We start from the raw sequence: 27,705 nt of genomic DNA, 5'->3' as shown, positions 1-27,705 counted from the left end.
GCAAAGGATTTTAAAAATGTAAAGCAAGCAGTACAAGCTCAAACAGTCCCTGTTCCATTGAGCAGTGCTGAATATGCAATTACATTTTGAACAATAGGTATTCATAAATCAGTCAGAATACTCATGAGAAATCAGTCCTTTAATTAAATAAAAGGAGAATCAATGTTTCTTGTTGCAGGGATTTTTGGTGGGATTAAAGGATTTTTCTTGAGCCCATCACATATGAGAAGCCTGGCTAGCTGGCTTAGAGTTCTACAGCCCCCACATGCCCAGATGACCCAAGCTCTAAGACCAATCCAGCTTTGCCAAGTAGGGAAAGTAAAACAGGCTTTGACCATTACTCCCCCTTCTGTACTGATCTTGTCAGGTCCTCTGTGTAGTGCTGCACAGTTTGAGCATTCTATAAGGGCACTGGACTGAGTGGGCAAGTGGAGGCAGGAGTCCAACCCACAGGCTGCTATCAAGCTGTGCCCCCTTGTAGCAGGACTGTGTCTGCCAAAGGACTGCCTCATTCTAATTCATTTAAAGATGTTCTATTAACCCACAGGGGCCTGCCCAACTCTAGTAACCAATGTCCTCTGGGGTTAGTGACCCTCCTGCTCAAATATAGGCCTAGTGTCACAGTGTCAAACACCCAGAGCCAGGACTCTGTGGGGTGGAAATCTGTACCCCCTTGAGCCATATGCCCAAGCCAGATGCTGACTGATTGTCTCTTGTCTGAACACTTCTTTCTCTGAGACTTGGAACCTGCTGCACTGTGAGGTTCTGCCTAGTCTCAGGGTCCTAAAGAGCTCCACAGGGCACAGTCCCTTCCATCTGACTCATTGTTCTGACCTGGTTAGGTTGGACATTGGGTTTACTGTAGGTACAGTGAAGTTCCATAATGTGAACATTTAACACAGAAACCCAGCTATTAGAGGTCAGCAAAAAAAAAAAAAAAAAGAGAATGAGAAAGTCAGCTTAGTTTTCTCCTGTCATTCCACTGATTAAGTATAAGCTTTAGGGTGAGCGTATTTCACATAGTGTGAACATTTTGATGTACTAATTATGATTCCAATTTTTAAAATAATATACATATTTATATATAACATGACCCATAAATGCAAGCTGATAATCTCTTTTCTGGCACTCAGTTAAAGAAAGCATCTTTTTTTTTTTTTAATGCTGGGGGAAAAGGGGGGTCAGAGATGGAGCTATGTTAGAAAGATACTGAAAGCTATTCAGAAATTGGGGTATTTTTTAAGGTAATTTTGGCTACACAGAATGTTTTTTCTTAAAGTATCAGAGCCTACACTGGTGCAAAATATAAATCAGATGTAAAGACTTTGAGGTTTTTATGTAACCGTTCTCCCTGGAAGTTCCCTTGAAGTCCTTGTTCCTCCCTCTCCCAGGCACCGTGCTGCTGGGAGAGAGACGCTACTTCAAATCTCCTCTCAGGATCATCCTTGCTGCCAGCAGTTTGTGTAACAAAAGCTCTGCTCAGCAGGGTGTGGAATGTGTACAGGTTCTTTCTAAAACATCAGGGAATGTTTTCCTCAAAACACTTTCTTTGGGCTTAAGATGGTAGCCTTGTCTGAAATTCTGCATCTGGTATGGGTCAGAAGCCTAGTGAGCTGGAACTACAGTAGACCACAAAGGAATAAGGAAGTCAGAGAAGCAGAAAAGAAGAGTTGAGTCCTGCCAGCCATGCACCATGGTCAATGAAAGGAATAACCTAGCTTTTCCTAAGTTGTTCCAGACACAAATAAATGTTCACTTACAAGACATGAGAGCTGGATTAAGTTCAGGTCCAAGCAATACATGAAATTTAACAGTTGAGTGCCTGCTGTATACTAGGCACTCTTCTAGCATGCCAAAATTTATGAAGGGGCAGCTCGTCCTTCCTTGTCATTTTAGAAATAGTAGCACTAAAGCCCAGGGTGGCCCAGACTCATCCAATTACTCCTAAAACACTGGTGAATGACTGAAGGTAGGCTTTGTTTGCTAGAAGTAATTGATATACATCTTCAATACCAGCAAGTGCTCTCCCTTACCATCATGTCTTTGTGAAATTCTTATAATAAGATAAAATGCTTTCGGTGTTTTCAAGGATACCAAATGAAATAAATCTTACTCCAGTTCACCAAGACCTACATACAGCTCTCATGGACTTTTAGAACAGAGCTGTGTAAATAAAGATTCACATTTCACTTGGAGCATGGCCAAGAATGATGGAAAGTAATCAAAGAGCATTTATTGTGTGTTCCACTACACCGTGCTGCCTCATATGTAACTACATTCAAAACCACTGTTCCTTGGGATTCTCTACTGAGAACATTTAATCATATACACAGCTGCTGTCAAGTGGCTGTTTCAAAGAGACCCCTCCCCATGCCTAGTCAAGTTAATGGGAATCCCTCTCAGTCCTCGCTGCTCATAAAGCACATACATAAATTAAACTCCAGCTTCCTATCTCCAAGTGCTTAAAGACTCCCAAGCAAAATCTACTTTTTGAAGTGTTAAAGGAACAATTGGTTCCCAGAAAGTAGATCTGCTGCCGAAAGGTCAGCTGACTACCTCAGTAACTGCAGTGGAGGCATCCTGGAACCCTGGGAGCCTGGGCTGAACTCTCTCTTCGAAAAACAGCCCCTGCACAAGCTTGGCTCAGGGGCACATAAATTGGGAGAGACTTTCATGACTCCAGCAACTCATGCTCTCTAGCTGCAGTGAAAGGTCAGGCTGGCCTTGGGAAGTGAAGCCAAGAATAGTTTGATGCTTTTCCATTGGGAGGTTTGGTCCCCAGAGAGGACTATTCTTGGAGGGAATACATAGTTTACAGTGTCCAGGCAATGGGGGCTGGGGTGTTTCTTGATAATGTCTGAGTGCCAAGGCAGGAACTATGTCCTATTTCTGTAAGGATCCTTAGCATCTCACCTAGTGCCTAGTACACAACAGGATCACAGTGGGCGCTTTTGGAGTGAATGAATAAACAGAACATAGTTAATCCCAAAATAAGAGATCCTCTGAATGTTCAATATCTTTCTTTGCAGAGTTCTTAATATAGTCAGTTACAGGGACTGCTTCCTGGTTCTCGCTGTCAACAAAACAGGGCCTATTATGAGCGTGGCTGTGCATCCTTTCATCTAGCACAGAACTGGTACACTGTGGACCATTAACTCACCTCAAATGATAACCACAGGAAGTGGTGTACCTGCTGATACACATGTCAGGAGGAGGCTCAGGGCTGTGGTTTCTCTCTGTGTGTGTATGTTTCCCCAAGAAGGTTTTTAAAATTCAAAACTTATGACTTGAATTAGATATTTAATAAACCAATAATATCAGCTCTCTTTCTTGCCCTGTTGTATATAAGAATAGTGCTCTGAGATTATTTTCATCTGGGAATAGAGTTGCACTGTTGCTATTGGGATTAAAGTCATAAAATTTATTTTGCTTTTTTGTAGGTGATTCTATAAATAGATCATGGAACTTTAACCATGAAAGGCTCTTCAGAGAGATAAACATGTGAGTGCGATCACATTTACAGTTATGCAGGCATGTGTAGGCATGTGAAAATTATAGCTTTTAACATAATTCTCAAGTGATATAGACCTATTGCATTTTGCTGAGAATGTTTCATTTTGCTTCTTGATTTGGATACACTTATTAGGATTTCTTAGGCCAAAGGTTGGCAAACATTTTCTGGAAAAGGCTTGCTACCAAATATTTTATGTTTTGCAGGAGATATGGTCTCTGGTCTCTTCTGGGACTACTCAGCTCTGTAGTATAAGAGCAGCCATAGACAGTACATACATGAATAAGCATGGCTGTATTCCAATAAAACTTTATTTATGGACACTGGTTTACTAGAATTTTATATAATTTGTATGTATCGTAAAATATCATTCTTCTAAATACCTAACGTAAATGATGAGTTGATGGGTGCAGGAAACCAACATGGCACATGTATACCCATGTAACAAACCTGCACGTTGTGCACATGTACCCTAGAACTTAAAGTATAATAATAAACACATGCCTGACTTTGACATAGTAAAAAAGCATTATTCTTCTTTGGACTTCTTCAGCCCTTTAAAAGTGTAAAGTTATTCTTAGCTCATGGGGTACACAAAAACAGGAGGCATGCTAGATCAGATCTGAGGGCTGTGACTGACTGACCCCTGCCTTGGACTTCCTCAATAACACTACCCCTGAACTTCATTTGCTGACTGATTCCATTTAGATGTGTTCATGGTAACGTCTACCACCTGGGGCCAAGCACTCACTCACTGACACTGTTCTTGGCTGCCACTGTGCAAATAGTCCTACGAGTCAGACACCTAGAATTTCTGTCTTTTACTTCCCTTTTTAAAGTAGAGTCAAAAAAGGCTCTTTGGGTCATGGAGTCTGGCATAATCAAAAGGACCAGATCATACAACTTAGCAGCACAGAGAAGTTAACTTCTAATGGGGCAAACTTGGACCAATGGGAAACAGGAGATGGGCAGGAGCCAAATTCTTCCTTCCTCACTCCTATGGTAACGGTTTCTCGTACACACTTTTTTGAGGCATCCCACCTGAATGTTTGTATCTGCTGAATGATGTGTTATGCCTAGCAATGTTCTGCATCTTCTGGCAATTTCTTTCTATAATTTCCTGTCTCATTTTCCTCTTTCTGTGCTTTTGCTGCCCTAGGTTTGTACCTCCTAAATAAAATATCAACACCTAATCCTTGCCTCAGGCTCTCTTCTACAGGGAACCCAGCTAAGACACTCTTAAGAACACATCCACATTTTCACTAAAAATTTCCCAGTCCAAAAAACATATATATCTACAAATAACCTTGCTCAAAATACATGGCAGGGATTCCAAATTCAACTAGAGCCAGTTAGCTAATGTGAATTCATGAGACATTAAGAAGTGGTGACAAACTAGAAACCCATGTTTTATTTAAAGAGAGGAGTCAAAATTCAGGTCCCTTGATGATATTGCAATTCAAGAATGCGTGTTCAGGATTCCCAGCTCTTTCTATTTTTCAAGAGCAGTTAGTTGTCAATCTGGAATACTGTGTCAATTGTTCTTACTATTAAATGTTGAAAACTAATTTTAAACCTTTAAAGTCCATGTGGAATTAAACATCTATCTGTGGGCTGAAGGTGGTTCAGGCGACTCTGACCTTATAGTCTCGGGAGGAGAATCATACACTGCAATGATTACAAAATGTGAGAGAAGCAATCAAGGAGAATTAGGGAGGATGTCCCAGAGTAATAGGTGTGTCTCAAGTATGGCTCTTTTAATCTGTCAGTTCCCCAGGAAAATGAATTCATTCAAAGAATTAATGTATTTAGGTTTCAGGACTCTGCTGTTTCCCAAACTGTAAGGATGTGGGCTCTGATTTCTGGAAAAAACGTGTACTTCCAGTCATGGAAAGGCATTTATGATATGTGCAAAGATGAGAAACAGCCATTGACATCATCTTTTTCCAGTCTCAATTCAGTGTTTGACTCTTCTCTGTAACATCCTCAAAAGGAGTCTTACTTGTTTGAAGACCTTTGCTCAAAACCATTTAAAGCACTTTATTTCACATTTACATTTTATGGATATGAATATTATATTTGGCTTACATTTACTTTTTTCCCCCTATTTTCAGCTGTTTGAATTTATGTTTATCCCTAGGTAATACATTTCAGTTTTTCCCTATACTATTTAGAAGTCCTTTAGTATTGAAAACAGTTATCGTGTCTCACAATATCTTTCTTCTTTTAGGCTAACCATTCTCAATTCCTTCAGCCATTCTCCCCAAGACATGATTTTAAGTCTTTTCACTTTTTTCTTAAACTTGACTGAACATGTTCCTGATTATCTAAATCTGTTTGGGTCTGGAATCATAAATTGAAAAAATATTATAGGTGAGACCTGATTAGTGCAGAGTAAAATTGAATTATCAATTTTTGTGTTCAAGATATTCAGTCTTGATTAATTTAATCTAATACTGCATTAGCTTTTCCGGTCACTACCTCACACTACTGATGCCCATTATATTTGGCTGCATAGGAATTAGTATAATAGATTCTTTTGAATTTCTACATTTTTCTGAATTCACTTCACACCTGCTCTGTTTCATATTTCTAACCATATTTTTCCCTTGCTCCACTTTCACCACCTAGTTATTTTATTTTGTTTTAGTGTACATATTTTGCAATCTGCCACAAATACTTTTGGAAATGAGACAGAGCATAAAGAATATATAAAATACTATAACCAGTCATTTCTATTTTTCAGTTACAGGAAACAATGTTATTTTCATCAAACCAGCCTGGATTAAAGATTCACATTTCAGTCTTCTTTTGGCAGCCTGCCATTCATATTTGTTTACAAAAGTGAGTCCCATGAAAATGTGTGCTAGGCAACATATTGTTTTTCTAACTACACACAAACACACACACACACTTATATATGTATATATAAATATATATAGTTTGAAACAGATAAAATGAATATACTTTCCTCCAAACATTTAATTCACAATTCTCAAGGTTTCCAACTGCCGTTTTCATTGCTTCAGCATGGATGTTTATTGCCATCTGCTCCTGTTCCATTCTTCAATTTTACAATTATATTTTCCTGACAATTTTGTCAGAAATCTCAATTGTTGTATCTTGCCTCTATCAAATCATCCATTTAGGTTAACAACCAGGTCAATTCCAGCATCAGGAACATTGGTGGGTTCACTTCTACAATTCAGATGGTATCAGGTTCGGTTTGACCAGAAAAACAGAACCACAAGAAGTGATGTAGAATCAACTGTTCATTGCAAAGATTTGACTTTTCCCAGTTATGGGAACTGACTAAACAGTTTATGTGTGGCTGTTGTTTCTATGTCTTGCATTAGAGACTGAAATTAGCAGAGCAGGACATCAAGAAGGAAAGACAGACGTGAAATGTTGGAGAGAAATGATAAATTGGAATTCAGGGGGGCAGGCTGGAAACCACAGAGGCAAACTGTTTTTTCAGTCTCTGTCTTGAAGCCTCCAACTTCAATGATGGCAGTGACCTGCAGGAGAAACTGGTGTGCTTCATGATGTTGCTAAACATGCAACTGACCCAGGAGCTGGAGAAACTGAAGGAAGAAATCTGGTGAGAGCTGATGAAGCTGCGTGCCTGGCTTCTGGTCAGTATCAATAATGTGAGCCAGAGAGCAGAAATCACTTGGTGAGCTGCAGTGGTGCCTGCGCTCTGCACTTGTGCCTGCACCGATCTTCAGTGCTTTAAAGGAATGTGATTGATGCTTAACTTCAGCCTTCCAAATCCCGCCATGTAGGTTTCTGGTGGCCCATGCTAACCTGAAATTATGCAGTGACAGGGATCCTGGGAAACATAGTTCCTGCTTAGCTAAATTCACGCAATGCAAATCTACCGTACAAATTCATTTTTTCCCTAGAGCCAGTCTGAATTCATAGTTCTATAGTTTTTTTTCTTTCATTCTAAATCTTTATCAGGTTCCTGAGGCCCACTCTTCAGTTGTGTTTTGCGGAGCGCAGGCCTGAGGGCTCTTCCCTGGCGTTGCCGGCACAGATTCAGAAAGACCTCATGCTGTGGAGGATGGAAGGAAAATGCCATGTTGGAATTACAGCCTTCTCTAGATTAGGTTGTTTCTCTGCTTCCTACTTGGGGCTGCAGCATGGTTCTCATGGTAGTTTCCAAGTAAACCGCCCTTACTTCCTGGCTTTCACTAATCAGGGTGGCAGGGGGATGTGTCCACCTCTACAGCAGCCTTCCTGTGTTGACAACACTGTTTGTTCTTCCTATCTCCCTAGGGAGAGGCTGCCTTATCTTTTCTGTGCAATATATTTGGAAAAAAACACATTTTTCTCTCTTAAAGGAATTGATTATTTTGCTTCTCAAGACTATAAAGAAATATCTTTTGGACCCAAATACTGGCTTTAAAAAAATAATCTTGATTCCTACAGAGCAAGAGAAGGGGATAGTTTAGTGATTATTGGTAGTACATTTTGAATCACTCTGTGCACTAAAGTATGGCATTTGAGTATGTGTGTGTATGAAAAAGAGACAGAGAGAGACAAATACAAACAGATAGATACAGATAAACAGAAAGACAAAAAGAAATAATTTTAAGTTTTTTCCAATATCTTGACCTAAATCCTAAATTTCTTGTTTGTGCAGCTTCCTTGATCCTAGAGTGCTAGCAGTATAAGAAAGACTACCTGTATAGGCAGTTTTCTCCCTACCCCCCATATATATGAATTAGTGAAGGAGCTCGGGGTTTTATAGTAAACTTTATTAAGCACTTGAATGCAACTAAAACTCAAAATTATCTCTGCACAGAAATTATTTGTTTTAGGGGTTCCTAAGCTAGATCCACTGGATTCTCACAATGCCTATATAAGAAAAAAAGTCCTTAAGAATATATTTGTAATTGCAAGAAAATTTGTCATTAACTCTGTGTTCCAAATGTCTTTGTCAGGTGGATTCCTATCTTCCCTTTGACTTCTAACAGAAGGCAACAAAGCTATCAGAATTTTCTCTTAATGACAGAATTCTATATGCATGACTATTAGTCTTTTTTCCTTCCTTGGTCTTTTCTGAGCAGTTAATTGAGGAGAAGGTGGGGCTAGGTCTTGATCTTTCACTGATTATAATAATGTACTCTTTCATTTCCCTCCAAAAATTGCACTGTGAAGTGAGATTATACGTTCATTTTCACTTTTGAGCCAACATTTGTGACCCACAGTCAGTTGTGTGTTTGTCTGCACGTGTGTGTTTAGTGTCTTATTGTCCATGAAAACATTTTATATTCTCAGTGTTAATTAAATAGGCATTTATGGAATTTATTTACTATGCTAAAAGTATTAGATTCTATTTGGAATTGGAGATCCTTAAGAATTTCCTAAGTTAGCAGATGAGAGAGTGATGCAACTAACCAAAGATGCAAACTGAAAGAATTAACTGTTTAATGTAGGGCTAAACATAATATGTTTTGGGAGCTTAGAGAAAGAAGGAATTAATTAATTGATTATGGAATTGAAAGAAGCTTTATCAAGGTTGTATTGAGTTGCATTGAGCCATGAAAGATAAGTAGAAAGGAGACAGATACATAAGCTTTTCTAAAGGAACCATATCAGCATTGTCTGGACCAAGAACTCTTGTTTTTGTTTTTATAGTTATTTCTTTGTGATCATTTTTTGTTCGTTTTAGAACATTGCTAGAACGCCACTTAGGAACGTTTTGGCCTGTTAAGTTATACATCAGAACACAGGATAAAACCACTCTTCACCAAACACTTTGCGGTGATTTTCCCATTTAACCTTCAAAAGCAAGGGGGATACTGTAATTAAATCCATGTGAGGCTTTGAGGGGTCAGGTGACTTGCAAAAGATCTGTCTAGTAGGTGATGGAAAAACAATTCAAAGCCAGACAATTTTAATCTGGAGACTGAACTCTTAGACATCTTACACTGTGCCGCCTTAACAGAGCAATAGATGGCTGTTGTTCTAACATAGACAGATCTGAAATTTGTTCTGGTTCAAGCTATGACTCCTCATTTGTCATCTAGGACATTCATGTTTCTTGGGAGTGGTTGTGCGCTAGGATGAGTCAATTCGTCCTCACGCATCCTCTCCATTATCTTTATCACTTTTTCCCCAGCTTGCTTCTAGGCCACAAGAACTAAATTTGTGCCCCAGCGCTTTCCTTCAAAGCCTTCTGTTGTTTTTCCTTCTGATTTACATCAGAAATCACTTTAATATTCCAGTGATTTTTATTTCAAGTTTTATTTTCCAACTAAAGAAACATACAGTTTCAACGATCTACAAATCCTAATGAACACTCTTTACGTTATGCCAAGAATGATGTCTTAAGGTACGTCACAATCCCAGCAAGATTTTCTAAGATGTCATTTCAAAATAACATAACCTGCTTTTCTAAAGCTGCATTTTCTAGAAGGTTATCTCAGATTGAATGTCGTTAAGGCCTCAATTTTTAATTTCCTATAATGTTCCCTTCATTTTGTGTCCTAGATCCCGAATTTATGAAGAAAAACATGAAACTAGTATTCAGCAATCCTTGTTCAGATCCTGACTGCACTATTTATCAATGGGCTAATGTTGCCAAGATATAATAGGAACGTAGGTCAGTTTTACTCCAAAGCCAATGTTGCTTCCACTAAACTGCAAAACCTTACTTTAGAAAGACTAAGCACTGTATTTTTCAAAAGTTCCAAGCAGGAAATGGGTTTTCTCTTCCTGTTGAGAAAAATCCTTGTTAATAAACCCAGGATAATCAAACTCCATCTTAACATAATGGACTCAGGCTTCAATACTTCTCTTTACTAAATAGCATTGACTACCATGGCCTATGCACCTGGCCCTATATTTTATTTCCTCTGACTTAAGCTGTCCATTTTTCTTGCAGGTGGAAAATTACTAATATTAGTACAGTCTTGGGCCAGCTAATTAAGTGCAATTGAGCCCTCCCAATGGGTGCAGAGCCTAATTGCATTTGCAAGCAGCCACCTGCAGGCATAAATTGTCGACTTAACACTGCACATGGAGGGGGACAGCCAAAGCTTCTAATACTGCCCAATTGTCCCTAAAGATATTGAATTTTTCAGAACACTCTGTGTGTGTGTGTGTGCAAGTACTTGATTTGTGCATACAAAACGGGGAATGTGGATGAGAAGGCAAAGAAAAGTGGAGAATGGTAATAATCTCTATTCCAGTCTAACAATAAAATTAAAACTCTTTGAAAATATATTCTTAAAATCAGTACAAATGTATGTTCCCACTGTAGCATCCTAGTTGTAATCTCTTCCTTAAAGAAGTTTGGAGCCCAGTTGTATACCTAAAAATCACCATTAGCTTACACAATATTGAACAAGCCAGGACTGGTTTAAGTAGTATGCCTGCCTGTTTAGTTTCTTACTGAGTCATTCACAATGAAGCTGGTTCAGGAAATATGGAGTGAGACAAAGTAAAGGAAATGGTGAAGATGTTTCTTTATCTGGAATTTTCCTGTGTCCTATTCTTCAGGAAAAATTTGACCTATTTTGGGGAAAAAAAAAAAAAAGTGAACCTCCCTTGATTTTATTTTTATGAACTGAAGTAAAATACTAACTAAAGATTTTAGGGATTTTTTTTTTTTTTTTGGTAAAACATGTTGGGACAGAGCAAAACTATAATTACAACTAATCAGGGTAAAATAATGGTGACCCATTGAGCTGAATATGCTATCAGTGATCTATGACCTTCTGAATAGAAACCCATCTCCTATCTGAATTGCCTTTTTCTAAATGATAATTATAAAATCTCTAGCAATCTAGATTGGCAAGATAGGTTATTTATTATAATGTGGGAAGCAGGGGAGACAATTTGTTTGATAATTTTAGTTTCAGGCTGACGGTCATTAAATACTTCTGGGCCCTCATTGAGGAGAATACATTTTGTAAGTCTTTCACAGGAAATCAGTATAATTCTTTTTTACCTCTGCCCTTTACTTCATCTCTTGGTTTGCTTTTTTAGTACTTTTTCTCTATGAGCTCCCTCTTTTTGCTTTCAGCATCTTAGAAGTCATGTAGAGCTCTGATGATGGTACTGGGGAAACATCCTTGGCCTGAGGTTGAAGCAAGAAAACTCTGGAGTTCATCGAAGACACCAGGCCTGATGACCAACACTGTAACGACTAGGCAGTGATATTGGACAAAACAGCCAACATCTCTGGCATCAGTTTCATCAGTGATAAAATCAGAATAATGATAATTCAATCTTCATAGAGTTGTTGATAGAATTCAGTGATTTGAATAGTGAAAAGCAATTAACTAGCATAGTGCCTAACACATTAGAACTGCTTATAAAAGGACGGGAACTTTTATTATCATTTTCCGGGGACCAAATGAACACTAATGCTTTCTTAATAGCATTGTAACCTCTGGGCTATCTTGAGACTTTACTTTAGGGAGTAGATATGTGTTATTTTGGTAGTAATTTTTAAACAAGATGTAATTGCATGCAATAAAGTATTCTTAAGAGTTGAGTATGATTAGTATATGTACTAATCAAATATATGAATATACACATATATATGTATTTGAAGAGCAACACCCTGATTAAGATACAGAACATTACCATCACCCTAGAATGTTCCCTTGAATCTCTTTCCGGTCTATGCCTCCACCTGCATAGTCGACCACTATTTTTTATTCCATAAATGAGTTTGCCTATTCTTGAACTTTCATACAGGTGGAATCATACAGTAAGTACTCTTTTTTTCTGTATTTTTAAGCTCAGTATAATGTGTGTGTCATTCATCCATGCTGTTGCAGATGTAGATATCAGGTCAGGCCACTTATTTCTTTTTATTCCTGAGATATTCCTTTATGCCAATATATTACATTTTGCTTTTCTGTTTTCTTGTTGTTGGATGTTTGGGTTGTTTCTTGTATTGTTTGTAACTTTAAAAGTTTATGCCATTCTTAAAAACTTCAATGGAGATGGTATGGTATAAATAATTTTGTATTCGTTGGCTTTATTCTACACCTTATGAACAGAGTACAAGAATCCAATAAACATAGATGGTAGGCTTCAGAGTGGAACATTAGATTTAGATTCCAAAATGGTGCATGTACAGCCATAGCTTCCTGGGACTCTTTGCTGTCTGACTGCCACTAGAAGGTTGGCTGGCTCCTGCCAAGAAAATGTTGTTGTATTTGCCCTAAATAGACCTTTTCTGTGTGTGCCCTCAGTGCACTTAAGAGAACATAGAGCTGCCACTTCTCAAGTTTACTCACCAGGCTATAAGTTTTCATTATACCTGTTTGGTAATAAATGTTTGCATAGTGACAGAATTTGGTCTTGGACTCACTTTTATTGCAACCTGGTTATGAGAGAGCAGAGACGCCAATGCCCTCTTGTACTACCAACAACAAAAGTACTTACCGTCACCAAAAAATGCATGATAATTATGAATGACAATTGGCTCGATACCTATTGGCTCAATACAGAAATAACATATTTCAGGTAACTTCAGTATAAAACAAAATCATTATAAAGAAATTGCCATTATTTTTTTCTATTGACCTAACTACCCTCCTATGGCACCAGGGAAGAATTTTTCTGTGCCGAGGGTTTGTGGTTTATATCACCAAATGCACATTAGAACTTAACTTCCCATTTTCAATTAAATCAAGCTGAGTCACAGTCAGTACATATCCAGGAAGGCCCACATCTTGTGATGCACTTATAAATCTGGTCTTGTAAGTCCTCAAATCTCATCTGCTTCCATGCATTTGTTTCTTCATTTCCTGCCCAAAGAATGTTTTGAGGGTTATTTTGATCCCACTGTAGTTTAAGACCATGCCCTTACATGAGTTTGTTTGTTTAATATTTCACTCGCTTATTTTTATTTTATTTTATTTTATTTTATAACTTGTTAAGAACCAGTGGATTGTTAGTTGAAATATGCAGGGCTGCATTCCCCCATCCCATTACTACCTTTATTTCAAGTGAAAGTTTGCCATTCATAGTGCCTTTGCTTCCTTATGACCTCATTCATACCAAAATCAGAACCTGGAAGTTGAGGCCCAGATTTTTCTCTGACTCAGTTTCCTGTGTTCTGAAAAAATTCCTTTTCCTATATTAATTGTTATTCTTCTTTTGTTAAGACTTAAGTGGTTTTAAGGTAAATTCTCATGTTATCCTCTAATGCCAACTTGAGCCGTTTAAAATATTGGAAGCACTCCCACAAATGAATTGTGTTCCCACAATTTCCTAGGATCATTCATTGCTCTCATTTCACAGATGCAAACACAAAAACACATCCTTTTGTACATAACAATCATAAATACTTTCCCAAGGTCAGGAATATTTCTGTCAGGAAAGCCCTATTTTACCAAAGAACAGGATGTTTTGATAAACTAAATATTCTGAGAATTATCATATGTACCTATCAAGGTTTCTATTGTGAAGCCGTCTCTCTCTTCACTGAGAAAGAAGTCGGCCCTTAATCTGTCCTCCTTGCTTCCTAATCTCCCACCCAAGAGGTTCAAGTATTGGCTTAATGATTCACTAATTGTGAGAGATGGTGATTTATGATATCAGGGAAAATAGAGGAAGCCTTTATAGTTGAAAAAATTAAGATTGTTCTCATGTCTTAATCCTACATCTATTTCTGGTTTGACTCTAGTCTTGCTTTGTTTTATTTTTGCATTTGACTGTGATCTTGATGTTTACGTCTGTCAACTTTAGAGTCCTTGTCTTCATTACTGGCTCTTCTGCTTGTCAGTTTTGGGTTGACTTTATTTATTTATTTTGTTGGGGTAAGACATAATCTCTTGCCCTCAGGCAAAATCAGATGCTGACTCCCCTCAGTTTTTTCTCCAGGGTCTAGGTCACCTTACTAGCATATCTTACGTGTTTAGGTAAGACTGCTGTCACTTTTTGAGAAGTTAGTAGGTGTGAATAAAAAGTGATATCACATTTTTTTCTTCTTCTCTCTCTCTCCCTATACATATATGAAAAATATGAAGCACATGGATATGATTCTTATTATTATAAAATAATTTGTCTTTCAAAATGATAAGAAGCACAAGAAGGTACATGCAGTTGACGTGATTATGACACATTGCTCTATGATGCCGGGGAAAGACTATTGACGAAGCCTGGATTTTTCATAATTCAGAATCTGGCTCAGCTACCTGGTCTTGTCCACTTCCAAAAGTGACTCAGCAGTGACTCAGACTCAGAAGATTGTAGCACCCGAAGTTTGAGCCCTAAAGGCTTTGGAGTGAAACAGGCCGGTCCAAAGTTTTAGTTCAGCTGAGATATCCTAAGTGTATTATTTGCATGTTGAGATTTGATTATTTTTCTTTATAAATGAAGATACCTACCTTATAACATAGTTTAAAGGCAAAATAGTCTAATATATACACAAACACAGATAGAGGTAAGATGAAGTAAAAACGGTAGCTATGGTTGTTCTGAGAATGATTATAAAACAGAATTTGTGGAAAGAGACATATTGTTAAGAGGCTTACATAACTTGTGTAAGACAAAAATTATACTAACCAAATTACATTTAGTAACTTTGTTGTATAAACATAGAAGAGCAGAAGCAATCAACTCTAGTATGCAGATTTCCCGTGAGTCAGTTTATGACATCCTAATTCTTTCATTTGCACAAGATAAATAGACCTGCCTCCAGGACCACGCAGATGGAGACAGTGGAAGGGCACCCTTGATCCAAGGTCAGCATCATCAATATTTCCTTTCAGTTCACTCAGCGCTCTTTCTCACTGACACATGCTTTAGTTATATTAAAATCTTCAGTCTGGGTCTAGGCATGTCTTGCTGGTCGTTGAATTATATGTTCTCTTATTTTTTCTGATCAATTTTTAGGGAAGAACCTCTCTTCCCACTTATATGCTGATACAGTTGGGAGACTCATGATGGTAGTTACATTTTTTATTAATCACATATAGAAAAAAGTATAAAGACTAAGGAGTGCATAAAAAGTTTCTCAAGTCACATCCGTTTCAGCAGGAAGGAGTAGCAAGGTTAAGTAATGGGCGGGTGAGAAAGAAAGCCGGGATCAAGATAGTAGAGGGTCAAATATTTGTTGACACTGTATTAGATCCTGTGCAATGTTATGGACACTTCAAATAAAAAAGGTGTATACGTGAAAATTGTTCGCCTAAGCCTTTTCCTTATGAAAGTGGAAGGAAGAATATGTAACTTTGTCTCCAGGTTTTTTTTAGCTTTCCTCTTAACTCATCCATTATTATCTCTTTTTGCAAATCCAGAAGCAAGCCAACTTCCAGATATCAATTAACTGAGTTATTATCTTGCCAAAGGCAAATGTGTTTATTGGTCAATTTAACAAAATTCCCATTTTCAAAAACTATTTTTGATGGACAACATTTTACTTTCGCTTTCATAACAAGCTGCTAAGGGATCTTTGATATTTCTGTCCCTGCTTCCTGCTACTAGCAGCTGGAGAATGACAGGATGAGAGGCAGAGACACAAGAGAGTTAGGACATAAGAAGATATTTCACCTGAATAATCACAGAATATAAAAATGCAATAAATATGCTATGAATATATTATTTTGCATGAGGAGATTGTGTTGATAAGAATTCTTCACATATATTCAATGAATTTACATTTTGCAATATTTTTCTTGGATATCAAGAACTATAACAATTGTCTACTTGCTGGATTAATAATATATTCTAAAAACAATAAATTCAAAAGAATGCTCTGTGTTTGAGAATATAGTCTTACAATTATATCCTTCATACCCTCTGTAGTATCTGTCTCTTCCACCCTGAAGCTCATCCGTTTCTCAGCTCACCTATTTTTCAATTCCCATTTCTCTGCTCTCTCTTTCCTCAGCCTCCTCTTCTCTTTGTTCTGTAGCTCCAGCTGGAACAGTGGGGACTGTGACAGAAACAAACTAAACAGTCCTTAAAGTGCTATAATTAGGGCAAAATAAAAATTCATGAGCCACATCTATGTAGTAGAAAGGCATAAGTAAATTTGACGAATCAGTCAGTTGGTGAATTAGACTTTCAACTAATTGGCTTTAGGCAAGTTGCTCATTCAACAAACTGACTTCTGGTGGATTCACTTAGAGCCTGTGCATTCTGGGAAGAGGTAGAGTGGTGAAAGCATAAAGCTTGGAAGAGATTAGGGTTTTGCTTTTTTTTGCATAAAAATTGTTTTGGCGACTTATAGCAAAATATAGCTCTGTACAAGCAAAGGTGATATGACTCAACTGATCATTAGTCTAGATTGGTGCTGTAGTTGTGTCCAGCACTGATAATTTATTACAACTTCATATCTTTGTGCTCACTGGGTATGTCATCAATTTTATTGAATTTAGAAAAGAAGTACAATGAGCCTGGTAGTTTATGTGATATGTGTGATAAATAAACTTTAAAGTAATGGGCAACAAAGATTATGAAAGTATCTAAATATTATGTTTGGCATATTTTTAAAATATGAAGCATTAAAGGATTTTTTGTTGTTGTTCAGTGGTCCTTGTTGAAATTTTAATGCTATGAAGTTCAGTTTCAAAGAGTAACTGTGTGTTAAGGACCTTATTTGATTCTCTTATTTAATCATCACAGTAAACCTACGAAGCAAACACTATTATTAATCCCAGTTTACAAGAGAAAACTGAAATTAGCGATGTTTAGTAACTTGCTCATAGTCTTTCTTCTAGTAAGTCACAGAATTCAGAATTTGAAATAAGTAGCATCACTCAATGTGATTAGCACTGTTCAATACAAATATACCATGAACCACATATATAATTTTACCTTTTCTAGTAGCCACATTTAAAAAGTGAAAAGTTAAATTAATTTAATTTTAATGGTATATCTTGTTCATCCCAAATTAAGCAAAACACTATAATTTTGATATAAATTCTATAAAAAATTAATGATATATTTTGTTTTTTTCATATTAAGTCTTCAAAATCCAGTATGTATCATACACTTTCAGCACAGCACATCTCAATTCAGACTAGCCACATTTCAAGTATTCAGTAGCCACATGTGATAAGTGGATATCATATTAGACAATGCAAGTCTCAACCTGTGTTTCTCAAAGTGTGGTCCATGGAAGGCAGCAAAGAAATGCAGGCTGTCAGAGCCCACGCCGTTTCTACTGAATCGTAATCTTCCTTTATATGGGCAGGGTAATCAGGCGTACATCAAAGTTGAGAAAGGCTGAGCTAGAGTCCATGCTGTTTACCATTTTACTATGCTGATGGTTCAGGGGGCTCATTTGCTACCTCATTTCACAAATGTTTATTCAATATTTATACATGGCAACTCCCCGCAAGATAACATTGATGATAGCATTACATTGTGAAAATCATGTTGGCTTTGGAATTAGGTAGATTGCTTGCCATAATATCTCATAAGCGCATAAAGTAACCACTGAGACTTAATGTCTGCAGCATGATCACATCTATGTTATTTGCCAATTAAGCAACATTCTCCCTTTCCTTAGTTATGAATTTTCCATTTTAAGATGAGGGCATTGTCTTCAGAATTTTTGTTTTTTCTCTGTCTTCCTGGGACTACGTTCTAGTCTATGAAATGTTAGCCTAAGTACTTGTCTTTTTGAATTCTGGAATGGTTCTTTAAAAGTTTCTGACTCAGTTCAGAGTTTTATCCCCTTTCCCTTATTCTTTCACTCCTTCAGCCTGGAATATAAATATGATAGCTCGAATTCCTGCAGCCACACTAAACCATAAGGTAATCTTAAAAATAGAAGTTATATACTAGAATGGTAAGCTAGAAAGAAAGAATGCTCCCAGATTCCTGGGTATAAGGGAGCTTCTATGCATGTCTAATTGCCTTCTTCATATATACACACACACACACACACATATATACACACACACACACACATATACACACACACACACACACATATATATATATACACACACACTTTTTTTTTTTTCTGTGAGAAGGTTCTGCGTTGTTTAAGCTACTTTGGGTTCTCTATAATTGAACAAAATTCTGTTATATCTACCCAGAATTTTTGTGGTACAGATTAAATAAGTTAACATATATATACAGCCTCAGTAGGCACTAAAGAAACATTTTTGGCAGATATGACAGCGCTAGTCCACAAGGAGCACAAAATAGAGAGTAGACAATAAAGTAAATAAAAATGTCCAATAAATAAGTATCTGGCCTGCCATGAATTATTTCTTGCCTTGGGCATACACATGTAAGCTCTCATCTTCTGACCTACTAAAACTAATAACAAATTAATGTAGCTAATTCGCAATGTGTTGATGTCTAGGTGGGACTCTTTCCTCGAATCAATAATGGGAAATTGCCAGTGGCAATGATGCATCTTATCAAGTCTACTCCATTGAATTCCTTTAACTTTTTTTTTTTTTTTTTGGTAATATCTGCTATAACAACACTGTCCCAGATCTTAATATGTTGAAGTCACCTCATCTGGGACTACTGGCTATTTAGGGAGACGTGTATCTATTTTCAATGATTCTTAACCATACAATACAGAAGCAGAAATTTTATTTAGAAATATTTATTATCTAATCATTTATCTTGAAATAAAGAAGAGGTAGAATTAGAAGAAAATCAACACTTTAATTTATGGGCACATTAGTAAAAATTTTTAGTTTATCAAGGAACGTTAAGTTAATCCAATCATCTCATAGTATAGATAAGGAAGCTGAGATTCACAAATTTAAAAAGGGCTCATTCATGTCCGTGGTAAGCAGCTTGTCAAGAGTAGAGCTGGTAGTAGAACAGTTTTCCCACTTTCTGATGCAAACTGCTTTCTGTGTACTATTCTATATATAAACATGGAAAACACATGCAAACATACATACATATGGTGGCAATGACTATTCTAAAGGTGGCCAGTGAGTTACAGTTTAACAAAATGCTTTCACAAATGTGATCACATTTGGTTTTTCTTTCTTTTTTCGTGTGTGTGTTTGAGAACCATTTCTGTACAGTATTTTATTTCAGCTCCAAGTCATTGTGGTAAAACAATCAAAAGACAATATATAAGGATTACAAAGAATAGTTATCGTTTTTTAAGAATTGCCATATAATTTTATTGTTGTTACAAATTCAATATAATGAAGTTTTTCCTATATCTTATCTCTAACAGTAAACATTGATTTTACTCACCATAAATAATTTTCTTTCAAGCTTTAATATGCTTGCTAGAATCATATATGACAATAATTGTCATATATTTTTATAATTTCAACTTTTATTTTAGATTTAGGGGGTGCATATGCTGGTTTGTCACATGGGTATATTGTGCAATGCTGAGGTTTGGGGTATGAATCATCCCACCACCCAGGTACCGAGCATAGTACCCAGTAGGTAGTTTTTCAGCCCTTGCCCGCCTCATACTCTCTGAATCTTTTAGTAGTCCAGTGCCTATTATTCCCATCTTTATGTCCTCGTACGCCCAATGCTTCCCTCCCACTTGTAAGTAAGAACACGCAGTACTTGATTTTCTGTTCCTGTGTTCATTAGCTTACTATAATGGCCTTCAGCTTCATTCCTATTGCATCCAAGGACATGATTTCATTCTTTATGGCTGTATAGAATTTTATGGTGTAAACCTACCACATTTTCTTTATCCAAACCACCATTGATGGGCACCTGGATTGATTTCATATCTTTGTATTGTGAATAGTGCTTCAATGAACATATGAGTGCATGTGTGTTTTTGATAGAGCAATTAATTTTCTTTGGTATATACCAAGTAATGGCATCACTGGATTGAATGGTAGTTCTGTTTTAAGTTTTTAAAGAAATCTCCAAACTGCTTTCCATAGGGGTTGAACTAATTAACATTCCTATCAACAATGAGTAAGAATTCCCTTTTCTCCTCAGCCTTGCCAGCATGCTCTTTTTTTTTTTTTTTTTTTTATTGTTAATAATAACATTTGGCTCTTTCAGGAACCCTGCAAAGTAGACATTCTTTCCCCATTTGTCAGATAAGGAAACTGAAATATAGAAACTTAAGTTACTGTCAAAAGTTGTCACATACTGGCAGAGCTGTGACTTGAAAGGGCTTCTCCTGTGCTGAAGGAATGGAACCTTGAGTACCCAGCAACATGTAAATGTGTTTTCTGAAGACATCTCCAAAATTCCCAGATTTATTTTTATTAATATATAAATGCATTATCATAATTCCTAGTTTTCTATCACCATGACTGCAACAAAGCAATTATAAAGTAGCTCTTAGAGATATGTGTTAGGGTATGACATAAAAAACAGGATCTGTCCTGCAAAAATTCTTAGAAATACTGGAAAAAGAGTTATATAAATATTTTAAGGGCAAAAATTTGCAGTTTTAAAATAAATATTCAAAATATATAAAAATGATCAGCAGCGCTTTAAAAATATGCTTTCATAAAATACAAAATATCTTCCTGAAAGAGAGTCCGGGAAGATGCAATGATTTTGAAACAAGAACACAGTACCTTAAGGAGACCATACCAGAATATTTGAGTAGTGGGAGGACTGAGTTTTATTTTAAACTGAGAAATAGGAAATACATATCTGCAAAAATGGGAAAAAATTTAAATGCCTGAGAATCAAAAGTTTGTCCTCCTTTTCTCTAAGGAAACACTGTACTGATGCTGGCAGTCTGAGAGTAGAGTATAAACATGTGGCGTTACACACCTCCAGGAAGCTCCATGCATATCACAGTCTCATGTATGGTGCTGCCAGGAGGAGAACACAGCTGGCACTATTTAGGTATTATTCCCTGGCATTTTAGAGGACTCTTTTTAACACACAGATTGGGAACACAGTAAAGAAAAAAGCATGAACTTTTTGGAGATCTAGGCTAATCATATATGAATGTTAGTTTCTTTCAGCTTTAAAGTGAGGATAATAAAAATCTCTCAAGGTTCTAGCGGGTTGTCCTATGATAGACTAAGGTTTAAAAGAACACCAGAATGCCCTCAACTTGAAAGAAAACTCATTAATAGACATAATGATGTTACTTTGTCATTGAAAATGACATTACAGAAGAGGTAGTTGTGGTCACTGAAGTGCAGGTTTCCAGTCACCTGGGGCTAGCCATGACCCAGAGTTAAGACAGGGAAGTGGTATGGCCACTCCACCCAGACCCACGAGAATGCCTTTTACCCCAGCTTCTGTGTACTTTTGCTTCCTATGGGTGGCTCCTACAACTTCATTCAAAGGGCTACCCTCAGGCTGCTGTTACTACTTCTCTACTTTGCATGGAGAGCTGGAAGCACCTGGGAGAGGATGACCTCCCAGCCCCCACTCCAGGACAGACTCCTGTAGGAATGTGAAAGCTCAGCTGTCTTTGGCAATGCCAGACATCTCTGAGGATGCATTTTGACTCCATGGTTCCTGTGGAATCACGTGGAGGCTGGGGCTTTGCCTGAAATCACATCCTTCCTTAGACTCTTCCCCTTCTCTGTCCTCTTGTCCCCCTGCTCTTACTGGTGATTTTTCTGAGAGTTTCCTTAATAAACCACTTGCACAAAAGTCCAAGAAACTTAACTGTTTATGCAATTCAGAGATCACCTGCACTGGGAAATGAGGTTCAACTTGGCTTGAGCCCCAATTCCAAGTCTTGTAAAAACAAAGTCTGCCGCTGTCTCTGCCTGCGCCCAGACCCACTCTGACATGTGTCTCTACTTTTGCTCTCACTCTCATTTGCCTTTTCCTGTTGACAATTTCTACACCCTCAGTGACTTGTGAATTAGTGGAGAAAGTGAAGTAATAAACTTTATAGAATACCTCAAAAATAACCATTGTAAAATTATTGTAGACTAATTTTTTTTAAAAGCTGCAGCCGATAAGAGAATTACAGAGCAAGAAAGCTAATAGCATCTATTGGTAGAGAGCTATGTTCTCCACACAGCTTTGTTTTATCTATCAATATTGGTAAGTTGAAATTTATTAAATAGAGGGACATATTTTAAGTAAAGATAAAAGAACCCCAAACCAGTGCATAAGTGCATATTGTATATACCCTCATACACGTATATATAATTGAACATATTTGCATATATATGCATATGCATACATTTATAAAGAAAATATTCCCAGATGTAAAGGCAATTCTGAGTTTTGGAATGATTGGTCATTTTAAATGTTTTCCTTTGTAATAAGTTATATTATACCTACAGTAAAGTGCATAAAGTATATCACTTAATTCATTTCTTAACTATGTGACCTTCATGTCATCATTACTCAGACCAATACATAAAACATCTGCAATCTGGAAGGCTCCATTGTGCCTCAGTCAATACCAGCACCTATGTGGTAGGCCAGGTCTTACTAACACCGGCCTCCATAACCACTGTTTCAGTACTGACTCAGTGGTTAAGTTAAATATTAAAAGCAAGTGCTCTTATACAAAAGCTGGAAGGTAAAAAAAGCCCACCAAGAATTTTGCCTAGACCTTTCCTGGACCTTAAAGCATGACAAAATAATGAAGGAATTCTTAACAGGACCCATTTAAGATTAAACAAGTTTTATGGGGGGTTAAAGAGACTCCCCAGGCCTCCACAAACAAGTTTATTGGGGGTCTGAAGGGATCCCCAAACCTCTGTGATTTAGCAAGAGTCAAGATAAAGTTAATCACCACCGCACCTGGACCCATTTAGATTAAGTAAATTTACTGAGGCTCCAGAGGAAGGTGTTCAGGACTCAGACTTTAATTACAGACTAAAAGAAGTTAATCACTTGTGTCTTTAGATAAATTCAGACTTACACATACAGACATATAGCTTAGAAGGTATATAAGCTCCTGAAAATTTTGTCATGTTGAGCTGGTCTGGCAATAATTCCCAGGCCGCCTCCCTGAAACCAGTTCCAGAAATAAAAACTCTCTTCCTCCCCAGTTAATCTTCATCTTCTTATTGGGCCATGAGAAATAGCAGCTTGACTTTAGATTGGTCTGGGAACACCTACACTTCTCTACTTTCTTGGCAATATAGAGTCTTCTGACTCCTATCATATAGGTGATTTTTTTTTTTTTTTTTTTTGAGACAGAGTCTCACTCTGTCGCCCAGGCTGGGGTGCAGTGGCCGGATCTCGGCTCACTGCAAGCTCCGCCTCCCGAGTTTACGCCATTCTCCTGCCTCAGCCTCCCGAATTGGGACTACAAGCGTCCGCCACCTCGCCCGACTAGTTTTTTGTATTTTTTAGTAGAGACAGGGTTTCACTGTGTTAGCCAGGATGGTCTCGATCTCCTGACCTCGTGATCCGCCCGTCTCGGCCTCCCAAAGTGCTGGGATTACAGGCTTGAGCCACCGCGCCTGGCCCATATAGGCGATTTTTTAACCTGTAGGTTTTTGTCCATATTTTCAAATTTTCTACAGTGAACTTATATTGCTTCTATAATTACTAAACAAAGCAAAGTTGACAAACAAACTGCTTTATCCAATGGTCTGGGTGTCTCATATGGAAGAGGCAAGTGATTTTCAGAAATCCTAAAGCGGTGGCCACTAGCGAGAAGTGTACCATACATTTGTCACTAGAATAAAGAGAGCAGAAGGGAGTTTATGGACAGAGAGGTCTCTTGTGTTGAATGGCAGCCTGAATTTCAGCTCCACTTTTTTTTTGTTAGGAAGAGGGCTCTTAGGGTGGCAGCCAATACTTTCATTGCTCTTCCTGTTCTTTCACTTTCTAAGCAGTAAACTGGGATGACAGGTTTCAAGAAACTGATTCTCACTGATCTCTTTCAGGCCCATAATTTTCAAATCCATCATTATTCAACTGAAGATTTTGATATTCCTAAGGAGAGGTAAATTACTGCCTTGGAAGAGCTTTGCTAGCAAAAAGGAAAATATCACTGCTATGGTAGTTCACTAATTATTTTCAAGTCTGTGTGAGACTGAGGGAATCATTTCATCTCTCAAGCTCTTCATTTTTTAGAAGCAGGTCTGATGATGGAGAAATAACAATCTTGCCATGATTAAAGAAAAACTGCTATTCTTCAAAGCACCTTTTCTTGAAGGTTTCAAAGATGTGGACAATTTCTTAGATTTGGAGGCAAGATTTAAAAAGAACTAAATTTTGCCCGTCTGCCACCATCTTCAAATCTTCTGATGATTCTTAAAAAGGAGTTCTGTACTGATTCCTGTAGGCAGTTGCCATTAATATTATTCATTTGTCCCCAGATTGTAGAGGTAGAAGAGGAAAAGTGTGTTTTGTATAGTTAAAAAATAATAACTATTTAGTAAGTTCCATGTTTGCACCTCGGCCTTATTCACTACATGTTCTTTCATAGTGAGAATAAACAAGGAAAATGGATTCAAGCAACACCCAGTTCAAATCACATGAGAAATTCTTTTGGACAAATCGTGTTTAGTTAACACTTAAGCTTTATGAGTTTATTTTTTCATATTTAAATTGAGAATAATACTACTTCCTCATAGGATAATTATGGGGACTAAATTTTAAAAACAGAAAAAGAGCAAATGAACACTCTATAAATGGTGGCATTATCTCTCTCTACCTTTAATGAGATGTCCTAAGGGAACTATAAAAAAGGAAATTGAAGAGTGATAAAATTAAGAATATGCATTTTGGAATTAGGCATAAATAGTTTTAAGCCCTAGGTCTTCCATCTACTTGATGTGCAACCTTGGGAAAGTTAATTCTGAACCTCTCTGAACCATGGTTTCTTCATTTTAAAAATGAGATTAAGAATGATAAATAGGTTAGAGGATAAAAGAAGATTAAATAATGTTAAACATCAACAAAGTTCTTAGCGCAACACCTTACACATAGAAAAAAATCAATACAAAGGCATTTTTATTATTTAGATTAGACCTTAGTTGCTACCATGTTATTTATAAAACTGGGGACATAATAATATTTTCATGTTACAGTAAATGAAACCTCTATAAAAAGTGTGATTTCTCTAAATCTGAGAACATTTTCAAAGGATGTATTCAGTATTCAGAATCCCTGCCAAAATTTACTCCTTTGACTCCTTAGACATATTTCTTTCTTCATTTTGAGGTTGTTTTCTTAAGAAATTATTATTTGAATAAGAACATGAAATTCTTATCATTACCAGGACAAATAATAGACATTTTTATATAGGACCAAACTTCTGAATTTGAAAGTCTTTCATAGGTCCAGTCTTCAGGAGAGGAGACCACTGTACTGCTAAACCTTAGAGTGTAATTTAAAAATTCAGTGACTAAGACAGTAGTGACAACATCCAATACCAAGAGCATGATGCACATTGTACCCTTTACTCTCTTGAAATGCCTTAATTAAAAAGAAGGTTCATTCATGCATCCATTATTACTCATTAGAATCAAGTTTGTCTTTTAGTAAACCATGTGGTGCATTATTTTCTACAAATCATAAAAATCACCTTATTCTCACTTTTTTGACATAAATCAATGCGTGATGTGATAAAGTGAACATTTCAATAATATTTCTACTCTTATCATTTCATTTTGTATTAAATATACCATTTTAGAGCAGTTTTAGGTTCACAGTGAAAATGTGCAGAAAGTATAGAGAGTTCCCATAAACCAGCTGCTCCTCCCACTGCACACAACCTCCATAACTATCAGCATCTCACTCCACAGTAGTACACTGGTTACAACTGACAAACCTGTGTTGACACATCGTTATCACCTGAAGTTCATAGTTTATTTTAGGATTTACCATTGATACTGTACATTCTTTGGGTTTTGAGAAATGTATAATGACATGCATTCGCTATTGTAGTATCACACAGCACAATTCCACTATGCTAAAAATCCTTTGTGCTCTGCCTATTCACTCCTTCCTCCTCTAACCTTAGCAACCACTGATATTTTTATCGTCTCCATAGTTCTGTATTTTCCAGGATGTCATATCGTTGGAATCACATAGTATGTAGCCCTTTCAGATTGACTTCTTTCACTCAGTAGTATGCGTTTAAGGTTCCTCCATGTCTTTCTGATGGCTTGATAGCTCATTTCCTTTTATCACTGTATAATACTCCATTATCTGAATGTGCCACCACATTTTTATCCATTCACTTATGGAAGGGCATCTTGGGTGCTCTCAACTTTGGGCAAGTAAAAATAAAGCTGCTGTAAACATTCCTGTGCAGGCTTTTATGTGGACATAATTTTTCAACTCACTTGGGGAATTAGCAAGGAACATGATTGTTGGATCATGTAGTAAAAGTAGGTTTGGTTTTGTAAGAAACTGCCAAATTCTCTGCCAAATTGACCATAACATTTTGCATTTTCTCTAGAAATGATTGAGACTTCCAGAGTCTCCACATCCTCATTAGCATTTGGTATTGCCAGTGTTTTGGATTTGGCCATTCTGATAGGTGTGTAGTGGCATCTCATTGTTGTATTAGAGAATTTGGAATTCCCTAATGATATATGATGTTGAACATCTTTTCATATGCTTATTTGAAATTTGTATGTTATTTTTGGCAAGATGTCTATGATCTTTGGCCTATTTCTTAATAGAATTTTTTCATTTTCTCATTGTTTCAAGAATTTTTGTGTACATTTAAGATAGTAGTCCTTTATCAGCTACATCTTTTGCAAAAATTTTCTCCCAGTCTGTGGCTTATATTCTCATTCCCTTGACATTGTCTTTCACAGAACATGGCTTGGTAATTTTAATAAAAATTCAGTTTATCAATTGCTTCGTTTATGGATTGTGTCTTTGTGTTATATCAAAAAGTCATCACCATGCCTGAAGTCCCATATTTTATCTTTTAGGAGTTTTCTGATTTTGCATTTTAAATTAAAGTCTATGATCCATTTTGAGTTATTTTTTATCAGTGTTGTAGGGTCGATGTCTAGAATAGTGTGTTTTTTTGTTTGTTTGTTTTCGTTTTTGGTATGTGGATGTCCAATTGTTCTAGCACATTTATTGAAAATACTATCTTTTCTCCATTGTGTTGCCTATGCTTATTTGCCAAAGATGAGTTGACAATATTTGTGTGGGTCTATTTCTAGGCTCTCCTGTTGCACTAATATATTTGTCCTTTTTTTAAAAAATAAATACCGCACTGAATTACTATAGCTTTATAATAAAGTCAGATAGTGTCAATCATCTGAATTTGTTCTTCTTTAATATTGAGTTTGCTATTCTACATCTATTTTCTCACCATATAAACTTTAGAATCAGTTTGTCTACATCCATAAAACAACTTGCTGAGATTTTGAATG

Source organism: Theropithecus gelada, chromosome 2 (genome assembly GCF_003255815.1).
Source record: "Theropithecus gelada isolate Dixy chromosome 2, Tgel_1.0, whole genome shotgun sequence".
In the NCBI taxonomy this organism is placed as follows: domain Eukaryota; kingdom Metazoa; phylum Chordata; class Mammalia; order Primates; family Cercopithecidae; genus Theropithecus; species Theropithecus gelada.
The sequence above is the reverse complement of the archived record's forward strand: the minus strand, read 5'-3'. Positions refer to the sequence as shown.